The sequence below is a fragment of the Equus caballus genome, chromosome 23, assembly GCF_041296265.1.
Source record: "Equus caballus isolate H_3958 breed thoroughbred chromosome 23, TB-T2T, whole genome shotgun sequence".
NCBI lineage: Eukaryota > Metazoa > Chordata > Mammalia > Perissodactyla > Equidae > Equus > Equus caballus.
The window spans coordinates 10697023-10708610 of NC_091706.1; the positions used below are offsets into that span (position 1 = coordinate 10697023).

An 11588-nucleotide genomic window follows, 5' to 3' on the forward strand; every position below is an offset into this window, starting at 1 on the left:
TGGGGGTAATTAATGGAATGTCTGCTGTAACATGACACTCATCTAAAGCCTGTCTTCCACATGCCATTTAATTAGAAGCTAAAGTTTTGATCTTCACCTTTCCTCCCTTGATCTGTCTTAAACTCCTCAAGTACTTCAGTGAGAAAGACAGATGATAATTTATTGATTCCCTTGACCCATCAATATGAGCAAGAAACATGGCAATTGGTAGAGCTAAATGAAAATTTATTCTATGTTCATGAATGCTATAATTCATTACTGTAAGCATTTCAGTTCTCAAATTAATCTATATATTCAACGCATTTCTCCTCAACATTTCTACCAGGTTTTCTGAGTACATTGATGGCTAATTATTACCTTTGCACAAAAAGCAAAGGTCCAAGAATAGTAAAAAAAAAAAAAAAAAGAGAAAAAAACCTGTAGAATTTTAAAAAAAGATGGGAGGAATTGCCATACTATGAATCAGGGTTCAAAAAACTGGTCATCAAGACAGCATGATATAGATGTCATGATAGACAGAATATCCTACTGGCAAAGAATAAAAGCTCAGTAACTGATCCATCATTGGGTCCACTGACACTAGATTTATGACAGAGGGAGTGCTGCACATCAGTGGGAAGAGATGAATACATAGAACTGGGGTACTTGCTCTTCCAAATTCTTCATGGAGTCCTTCTTAAGGGAGCCCTGCAGGAAGTGGAGGCAGAGGTGACAGGTGAGGGCATTCACTGTCAAGTACACTTCTCTTTCCCTATCTTCAGCTAGCCCTTAATAAATTATTTTCTTAGATAAGCTAAGAATATCAAAATGCCATGGTTCATCTTGTTTTTTGTATCTCCCAAATGTCAATGTTACTGTTTCAGTAAACCATGTAACAGATAAGTTAGGTGTTATATGTAGCATGAGGTGGATTTTGAATCGAGTTAAGCAACAACCAAGGTGGCAACCCCAGGAAGCCTAATCAGCACGTTTCTGATGAAGTTTCCAGAGCTATTGTTTCATGTTATCAGCAGATTTCTTTTCACAGAGTTCTTCTTTAAACATTTAATTTTGAAATAATTGTAGGCTCATATGAAGTTGCAACAACGTACATGGAAGTCCCTTGTCCCCTTCACTAAATACAGGATCATTTTCGAGAGTATCACAGAGAGGCTAAGCTTGCTTTAACACATGGCGTGATAGACACCACTGTGGTCCTAGTGATTCAATTAGTAAAGTTCATATATCTTCAAAAATATAATATATGATATATATGACCTATGACACACACATGCGTGTATGCACGTGTGTGTGTGTGAATTAGTTCTACATATTAACCTAAACTATTTGGAACAAACAATTCTGTTTACTCTATGTTATGTTTAGATAGACACTGTCCTTGACAGCCAAGAAGGTTTTAGGCCTTCTTTGAAGCTGATTGGTTATCTGCTCAGCCAATGAGTTCCTTCCTCCCATGTACCTGATTATATACTTTTATTGTTAGGAGATTAAAATGAACAGGGATGAAGAGAAATAGTAAGGGATAATAAATTGTGAATACAGAAAAAGTCTCTTAAAGGTACAAAGTCAATACCAGGTTCAAAAGTCAAACCACCGAAAACATAGTGCCCACAAGCAAGAAAATTGGTGGTGCAAAACACCGGGTAGGAATCTGCACAGCTAGAATAAGTAGCTTCTAGCTTAACTATCACAGCTTAGGGGAGAATGTGGTTGACTATTTCTTTTAGGAAATACAGAACCACGAGAACGGGAAGGTAGGAAATCAGGATGCAAATGAAGACAACACAAATGGCCTATATTTTGTTGTTCTAAATGGGATACAGAGGATTCCAGAGAAACAACCCTCATCTAGACAGTGGATGCCCAGATTGTTGGCATGTTTCAAGGATATGTGAGGCAGTTGGGGAGGGAGGTTGCTTTCTCACCTGGAAAGAAACTAAGCCAACTCATGCAGAGAATCATTCAATGTTAGTTCATAGATCTCAGTAATCTGATCACCTATCCTTACAATTTTCTCCTGCCTGATGAACAAAGGACCAATAGTCATTTCTCATATGCCTCAAACATCCCCAGGATCTTTCTATGTAAGAGCCATTCTCAACCAATTCTTGGTTTATATTGAAGAGAAGTTTGAGTACAGTCTAGCAGGGGCAATGTTTTCCAGCCAGGTCCTAAGGCCAAAGCCTTCTACACTTGGCATCTGAAATGTAATTTGCAGAAGGCTGGAATCTTCAGCAATACAACCAAGTTGCTCAATTAGAATTTGGGGAAGTGCTATGGTCTGAATGTTTGTGCCCCCCCTTCTCCCAAACTCACATGTTGAAATCCTAACCCCCAATGTGATGGTATTAGGAGGTGGGGCCTTTGGGAGAGAATTAGGTCATACAGGTGGAGCCCTCATGAATGGCGTTAATGTTCTTAGAAGAAGAGAGATAAGAGAGCTTGCTTTCTCTCTCTCTCTGTCTCTGCCAGGATACAATGAGAAGATGGCCATATACAGACGAGGAAGCAGGTTCTCACCAGACACCAGATCTGCCAGCACCTTGATCTTGGACTTGCTAGCCTTCGGAACTGTGAGAAATAATTTTTTGTTTTTAAACCACCCAGTCTACGGTGTTCTGTTGTAGCAGTCCACACTAAGACAAAACTGGACTGAGAAGTGGGATGCTCCTGTAACAAATACCTAAAAATGTGGATGTGGCTTTGGAACTGGCTAATGGGCAGAGGTTGGAAGAGTTTTGAGGCCCATGCTAGAAAATGCTGATATTGTCATGAAAGTAGTTTTACAGGCAATTCTGGTGAGAGCTCAGAAAGAAAAGACAAGAGCTGTAGTGAAAACTTTCATCCTTTTAGAGAACACATAAATAATTGTATACAGGATGTTGGCAGAAATATGGACGGTAAAAGCCATCCTGATGAGGTCTCTGATGGAAATGAGGAAGATGTTACTGGACGATGAAGAAAGGCAATCCTTGTTATAAAGTGGCAAGAAACATGGTTGAATTGTGCTAATGTCCTATTGTTTTGTGGAAGGTAGAACTTGCAAGTGGTAAAACTGGATATTTAGCTGAGGAACTTTCTAAGCAGTATGGAAGGAGTGGCTTCGTTCCTCCTGACTACTCATAATAAAATGTGAGAGGAGAGACAAGAATTGAAGAATTGAAGACGGAACTTTTTAAAATTAAGATTATGATAGTTAACAACCTTGTGAAATTACAGTTGTACATCATTATTAGTAACGTTGTAGGTACACCACTTCACCCCTAGTGCCCTCCCCCCACCCCCCCTTTCCCCTGGTAACCACTGATCAGTTCTCTTTGTCCATATGTTAACTACCACCTATGAGTGGAGTCATACAGAGTTCATCTTTCTCTGGCTTATTTCTCTCAACATAATACTCTCAAGGTCTATCCATGTTGTTGTGAATGGGATGACTTTGTCCTTTTTATGGCTGAATAGTATTCCATTGTATATATATATACCATATCTTCTTTATCCAATCATCAGTTGCTGGGCACTTAGGTTGGTTCCATGACTTGGCTATTGTGAATAATGCTGCGATGAACACAGGGGTGCATGGGACTTTTGGAATTGCTGATTTCAGGTTCTTAGGATAGATACCCAGTAGTGGGATGGCTGGGTCATAAGGTATTTCTATTTTTAACTTTTTGAGGAATCTCCATACTGTTTTCCATAGTGGCTGCACCAGTTTGCATTCCCACCAACAGTGTACGAGGGTTCCTTTTCCTCCACAGCCTCTCCAACATTTGTCACTCTTGGTTTTGGATATTTTTGCCATTCTAACAGGTGTAAGGTGATATCTTAGTGTAGTTTTGATTTGCATTTCCCCGATGATTAGTGATGATGAGCATCTTTTCATGTGTCTATTGGCCATCCATATATCTTCTTTGGAGAAATTGAAGACAGAACTTTTAAGCAAAAAGGAACCAGAACTGAAAAATGTGGAAAATTCCCAGCCTTTCCAGCTTATCAAAAATGAAAAGTGTGGTCTGAAGAGAACAGTAAGGGTGTGGTGGACTGACCACTTGCTCAGGAGAGTAGTTGGGTGTGAACTGTGGACGTAATCAGCCATCTCAGCAGAATTCTAGAATGAATGCAAATGGGATTAAATCAGCAGAAACACTTCCAGCTGGGACCAAAGGAAACAGAGAATATGGGATGGAATGAAGGAAGGCTGTGATTGTGTGCTGTCCTTCAAGAAAAGTGAGGAAAGACCTTGAAGGTGATTCAGATGTCATCAGGACCACTGCCTAGCTTTCAACAGGGCAGATGGCCTCCAATCAAAGGCACACGAATGGGGCCTTCTGAGCCCTGTGGGAACTACCTCCACTTAGCTGAGCTGAGGCACGGGAAGGCCCCAGCACAGGGCAATGGCCTAGGTGGGACCACTGCAGGGAGCCAGGGCATGGGAGGCACTCAGTCGGCTGTGAGATTATCCTTGCCACCAGTGGATCCAGGGGGCAGAGAATCGAGACAGAGAGGATTATTCTACAGCCTTAAGATCTCACGGAGTTTGCCTTACTAGATTCTAGATGCACTTGGGACTTGTCACCCCTTCCTTCTTTCCTATTTCTGCCTTTTGGAATGGGAATATCTATCCAATGCCCATCTCACCATGGTATGTTGGAAGCATATAACTTGCTTGGTTTCACAGGTTCACAGATGGAAATGAATTTTGCCTCAGGAAGAACTGTACCTCACCCATACCAGTCTCATGCATATCTGAATAAAATAGGGAGAGTTCTGAGGATTTTCACCACTGGCTCCTTAGTTACTTGCACAGTTTATGGCCATTAGTAATCGGGCAACAAAAAGTGGCTCTTAAGTCTAGTCACCAGATTAGAAGTGTTAAGGAAGCCAAATTCTGGAAGAAACATTCACCAGACACAGTTGAACAAATAATTCAATAGCTGTGTGTGAGACTGTCTGCGCATTTTAGGAAATTCTTCAGTACTTAAGAAACAATTTCACTTATTCTTCAGGCCCTTACCAGCTTTAAGAGGAATGTTCAATTTCCCCGTGCCTGCAATGAATCTGTGTGGTAGCAGAGGTAACGCCTAGGAGGAAGCAGCAGCTGGGAAAGTTGTAAGACCTGGGAGATAAGCTCCATAATTTGTTCAGACCCTACAGGACACTGTCCTGCCACGCCAATCAAGGTTAATCTTCAAAGTCTGCCTGTAGGGTAATTTCTGAGATCAAAAGGCAAAAGAGAGGGAGAAGGCAAGTCAATAAGTGTTTACGAAAGAAATTAAAAAGAGAAATTACTCACAAGCAAAGTGACTCTTCATGCCTTCATTTCAACGAGTCCAAACAGATCTTTGGGCCAACTTAGCCATCAGAGTTGTGATCGACACCCCCTCCCCCAACTCTCGCACCCCATCTCTGTCTGAGGCATTCAAAAAAAGAAACTAACAGTGAGTTCAATGAGTATTGTCAATCTGTCTCCCGTTCCTAAAGAGAACTGAGGTATGACTGACGTACCCTAAACTGTACAGTGAAAGTGTACAATGTGATGAGACCTGCCATATCTATAAACACATGAAACCGTCACCAACAATCAAGACTGTAAAAATATCCATCACCCCCAAAATCTTCCCAGTGACCTGTGGCAATCCTTCTCTTCTACTACTCCCTGCCAAAACAGGCAATCACTGAACTGTTTTCTATCACCATAGACGAGTTTGCATTTTCTGGCATGCTGCATAAATGAAATCATCCTTATGTACTCTGGCTTCTCTGGCTTCTTCCACTCACCATAATTATTTTGAGATTCATCTTGTTGCAGTCTGCATCATTAGTTCATCCATATTATGGAGATTACACATTCACCAGTTGATGGACACTTGGGTTGGTTCCAGTTTTTTCCTATTACAAATGAAGTGGCTATGAACATTCATGTGTAAGTCTCTGTATAGATATACGCTTTCTTTTCTCTTGGGTAAAATACTCACGAGTGAAATGTCTGGAATGAATTGTGGGCATATGTTTGTCTTCTTAGGAAATTGACAAAATAATTTTTTCAAAATGCCTGTACTATTCCACTTTAAAATTTACCAATTTAAAAGGCTACCAGTTGAAACATTATCATCAGCGATGTATGAGAATTGCAGCTCCTGTGCAACTTTGTCAACATAGCATGGTCATTCTTTTTAATCCTTGACATTCAAATAGATGTGTGGTGATATGTCATCGAGGTTTTGGTTTGCATTTCCCTAATGATTAATGATGTTCACATGCATCTTTTCACATGCTTATTTTCTATCTGCATATCTTCTTGTGTGCCTATTTCAAGAAGTTGGGTGTTTTTTTTTTTTGAGGAAGATTAGCCCTGAGCTAACATCTGTGTCCATCTTCCTCTACTGTACATGTGGGACGGCTGCCAAATCATGGATTGACAAGCAGTGCATAGGTCCACGCTCCAGATCCAAACCAGTGAACCCCAGGCCGCCAAAGCGGATCATGCAAACTTAAGCACTGTGCCACTGGGCCAACCCCAGGTTGTTTTCTTATTGCTACCAGAATAGAAATCCTTTACCAGACATAAATCTTGAAAATATTTTCATCAGGCTGTGGCTTTTCATTCAGGTAATTGTGTCTCTTGAAGAGTAGTTTTATAGTTTTGATGACGTCCAACTTACCAATTATTTTTCTTCTCTTATGTATCTTTAGGTGTTGTATCTAAGAAACATCTGCCTTACCCAAGGTAGAACATTTCCCCTATGTTTTCTGCTACAAACTTCTTAGTTTTAGTTTTTACGGTTAGATCTATGTTCCATTTAATTTTTTAATATAGTGCATGGTAGGGATCAAAGCTTAAAAAGACAGCTGTCCACATGTGTGCAGGTTTATTTCTGGACTCTATTGTCCCATTGTTCTACCAGTCTAACTTTACACCAGTACCACACTGTCTTGATTATTGTAGCTTGACATGCAGCCTCCATATCAGATCAGGTTAATTCTCTTAACTTTATATTTCATTTCATTTTACATTTCAAAGTCGTTTTGACCATTCTAGGTCCTTTGCATTGCTGTACCAATTGTAGTATCAACTTGTCAATTTTCATAAAAGGACCACTTGGGCTTTTGAATGGATGGGGTTGAAAGCATATGATAATTCATTGGATGGGACTGAATGTATATAACACATATAATAATGTGTAATTGGGAGATTTGAGATCTTGAGTCTTCTGACCAATGAACATGGTATATCTCAGTTTATTTAGGTCTTCTTTAACTACTCACAGCACTGTTCTATAGTTTTCAGTAGAAAGACCTTACATATTCCCTAAATATTTGATAGTTTTTGGTACTATTGTGAATTGTAATTTTTAAATTCAATTTCCAAGTGTTTGTTGCTAGTATATAGGAAGACACTCGATATATTCATCTTGTATCCTTCAACCTTGATTAATTTACTTATTAGTACTAGTAGCTTTATTTGCTTATTAAGAATAAATTGTAGCTTATTAGTTTTTAATAGCTTTTTTGTAGATTCTATCAGATTTTCTATCTCACGTCATCCGAAAAAAAATTTACTTCTTTTCCAATTTACATGCATTCCAATTTACATACAACTCATCCCTACTTGACAACAATTTCCGTTCTAATGCCAGATCTGGAAGTAGGGCTAAAATTAAGGTCCAAGACTCCGGAAACATTCCAAAACCAGAGACTATGTCTATTACTTTGACTAATGGCAAGAATCCCAAAAGGATTGAGAGGATGGATAATCTTCTTGCTGTCTTTCACCAAGTTGGGCCTGACTATGCAAATGTTCAGTTGCCTAGTGGATGGGAGAGCCATTTACCTCCAGAGCGCCATTGTTATTATAACTCTTTGAAATCTGTATGTGCATTTTGATTGTATATTTGATTACACGCTGCTGAAAGGCAAATGACTACTGTCAAACTAAGAGTGATGATTTTTTTTGGCAAAGGCTTTGATTAAAAATTAGGGGGTGGAATTTGCTGTGAGAGTTAAGCCCACAGACCTGAGCTGAAGTATCTGCACATCATTCACCGTTGATCAAGGAATGAAACATATTATTAGTGTTGCTTTGTAGCCATGGGCGCAAGATGTTTTGGGACAGGTTTTCACAGCTTATCAGCAGTGTTTATTGTTAACAATGCAATTGATGATTTACACCTGTTCTCATTGAGACCTTCAGAGTGCTTTGCTGTTGGGGCTGGTTACATAGCAAGAACATGCCTACACACCCAGCAGGGTATAAGAAACCCCAGCCGTGAATCCATTTTGTGCCTCTGAAGTGTTCTGTGCACCTTAGTTCTTCTCTGACAGTGAAATTGTGTCCATAAATGGAGGAAATTGGGAGCTCACGCCTGGCTCTCATCCAAACCCATGGCTGTGAGGCAGCCTTTTGCTGTGATGCAAGTCCTTACTTCACAGTATTGCTATATTGTGCCCTTTCCCTTGATAAACTGCAGATTTATAAGCATTGTCATTTTGGGTCCTATGAGTCGTCTTTAGCAATTCAACTGTTTAACTACCACTGTTTATTGCAACACATGTTTGGTAATGTGGCAGCCTGTAGCTCAGGCCTTGTGGCTATTTCGCAGTGCATAACCTTGTTCTCTTTCTTGTGAGTAATCTGTCCTTAAGGCACGTATAACCTAGTTCTTTTTTCATGTTCAGTTCATTCAGTGGTCTCTTTTATCCCTCCCCTTATTTTCTGTGCTAATCAACTTGCTCAGTGCTTGCTGATTTCTGATCTGTTTCTCTTGGATGCACCTGCACTCTGGCCACCAATAATCTCTGGCTTCCTGAGCAGTCTAACAATAGAGTCTTACTTCTGTTACCTCAGTAGAGATATGATTACATTCTACCTGTGCTGCTGGGTTATCATCTTCTACCAGAGAATGTTGCTCATCCAACAGAAGGGTTCTCTGTTCTCAGTATGTTTCTCTCCCGGAAGTATTGAGTTCCCACCAGATTTTCATCCAGTCTGATGACAATATGCGCTGTACGTGTGCAGTAACATATGCCCATGTGTTTTCGCTTCATTAGTAACTCTTGCTTTTCTATAACCTTTTCATAGTTTAGCTATTAAGCTACTACCTGGGAGTGACCATGTGCTCCCACATCTTTTACACATCCACATCATTATGTCATCTGCCTACAGCCTATATGGCTAAACTTAACTTTCTAAGGATAACATGCCCAATCCTTTTAAATCTTCTTACTAGTACCACACAATTTATCAGTGCTTTTAAAAAAACCCGATACAGGCATTAGGCATTTGATAACCCATGTTGCGCTCAAGTCTGCCTTATTTCTCTTATCATCATACATTGCTTAGTTATCGTGGCAGGTCATTCTTCCTACCTGCTGTTATCTAATTTAATAGAATAACCTCTGGGTTGACTGACTCATGAAGTGCAAACTTTCCTTCAGTCCTTTCATATCTCAGAGTCCAAACACCAGGGATTAAGAGGTATAGAAGAGTTGGGCATCACTCTCATGATGAAAGTAGACAAGATCCTGAATTTAGATCCCGGGGAGCAAAGAAAAGGGCATTGATTCATTCTTATTCCAACAATCACTAAAAACCAAAAATGTGGACTGTGAACTGCATCAGCTTCAGGCTCTTTTTAAATTCTGGGTGCTACGATTTTCAACTTATCTGCACTTCCATTGTTTCCAACATTAAAATAAAAAACATATAAAAAGGATTCTGATCTTATTTTATGTACAATTTGATAGGTTAGTAATTTATAAAAGAAATAGTTACCAAGTAGCCAGCATGGTACTTGCTACACATGCTTTTAAGTTGAGGGACACCACCTCGACCAGGTGATCAAGGTTGGCATTGTCAGTGATCACTCATGTTGACAGCATGCACTATCTGCATGATGAAAACGGCATTTTATCTCTGCGGTTTTCCTACAAAAAAACCTCTAACACCAGCAAAACCATAAAAAAAAGATATCAGAAACCCAAACTGAGGGATATTCCACAAAATACTTGACAAGGACTCCTCAAAACTGTCAAGGTAATCAACGACACGGAATGTCTGAGAAATTGTCACAGACCAGTGGAAGCTAAGGGGACATGCCAATTGAGTGTGATGTGGTATCCTAGATGGCATCTTGGAATACGAAATCATTAGTGAAACACTAATGAAATGTAAAGAATGCTGTGTTTAGTTAGTAACGTATCTAGGTTACTGAGTTAAGACAAATGAACCAGAGCAATGTAAGATGTTAATATGGGAAACTGACTGACTGAGAAGTATATAGGAACTACGGTGCTGACTTTTTTTTAAATCTAAAACTATTCTAAACTGAAGTTAATTTTTTTTTAAAGTACTCCAGATTAGATACTTTTCCTTTCATCTCTACTTTTCTGAAAAACCAAGCATGTAGAAAGAGATCTCTTTTGACTTTCATTTCTCTTTTGGCACTGTGCAATAAGCTCAAGTTGCATCAGGGTGTTAGAGACTGAGCAGGGGCAAACGATATTCTCTCCACTGCTGGAACTTAGGTGCCACGAGGAGCGTTGATCCATCTCCATGGTGTGACCATTAGGCCTCATCCAAGGGTGGGCTCTTACTCCTGGCTGTTTTCTTTGGCAGTGATACCACTAAGTGACAATAACCCATTGTTGAAGAAATACCTGTTCTCCAATTAATGCTAAAAATACACCACCATTTTCCCTCACATAGTATCAGCCGAGGATAGGGAATAGAAAACTCACCCAGAGAAGCACCTGACTTGTTCTCAGGCTCAGACTACCAGATTATACTTGCAGACAGCAACATGCCCAGGATCCAGAGAAATCTTTAGTGGTCCAGGTTTTAAAAATGAGGGTTTCATTTATTTCCTTCTCTGTGCTGACCAAACCATGTAGCCTGAAATGATGGCAGATGGACCAAATATGTCCTCTAAGACTATGCTATGTGTATCACATAGTTTCCCCTCCCCAAAAGCGAGTGTGCTTTTCAATACCAATGCAGTGCTTCTGATATGAAAGTAGCCCTGATTTTTCTTTCCTATTCCAAAGCCCGCTGCCCAAGAAGGGCAGAAATAACGCTGATTTTCAACACTGCACAGTGTGGGCAAGCATCTTGGGTTCTTGGAAAAAGATTCTAGACAGGATGCTCAGGCTACATGCATGCAAGAGGGCTGAGGAGAGGATTTGCTTTGTAATGACTCAGTACAAAACGAACCACTAAAGTGGCATAAAATGAAGACCAAAAAAAATGTAGAAATCAACATCCACCAAACACACGTACACAACACACACAAGGATACATACACACAAGAATGCTTGAAAAATCCCACGGATTTCGAAGGACCTAGAAAAACTGGACCAGACTAATATTCAGACATTAGCAGGCAGGGCAAAGTCACAGCATCGAGCTGAGGGAAGCCGAAAGGATACAGGCTGTCACACAAAAAGGGGAAGTGGACAGGTTCGAGCAGACTTGGCTACTGCCCTCTACTAGAACTCACCAGTAATAACAAATTCTCTGCTACAGAGACTCATACAGATGTACTATATAGCACAGACGCTAGTCAGATTTATTGGTATTGTCCACAGAATTCGTT

At 40.0% G+C, this 11588-nt stretch overlaps 1 long non-coding RNA gene across 1 annotated transcript; it reads right to left on the reverse strand.

Annotated features, from left to right (window-relative positions):
* Positions 1–204: 204 nt before the first annotated feature.
* LOC138920470 (uncharacterized) lies at positions 205–5905 on the reverse strand. Its single transcript, XR_011431668.1, has 3 exons — positions 5776–5905; positions 5012–5210; positions 205–4105 (listed from the first exon to the last, which is right to left on the reverse strand). It is a non-coding gene; the product is annotated as an uncharacterized lncRNA (long non-coding RNA).
* Positions 5906–11588: the final 5683 nt, after the last annotated feature.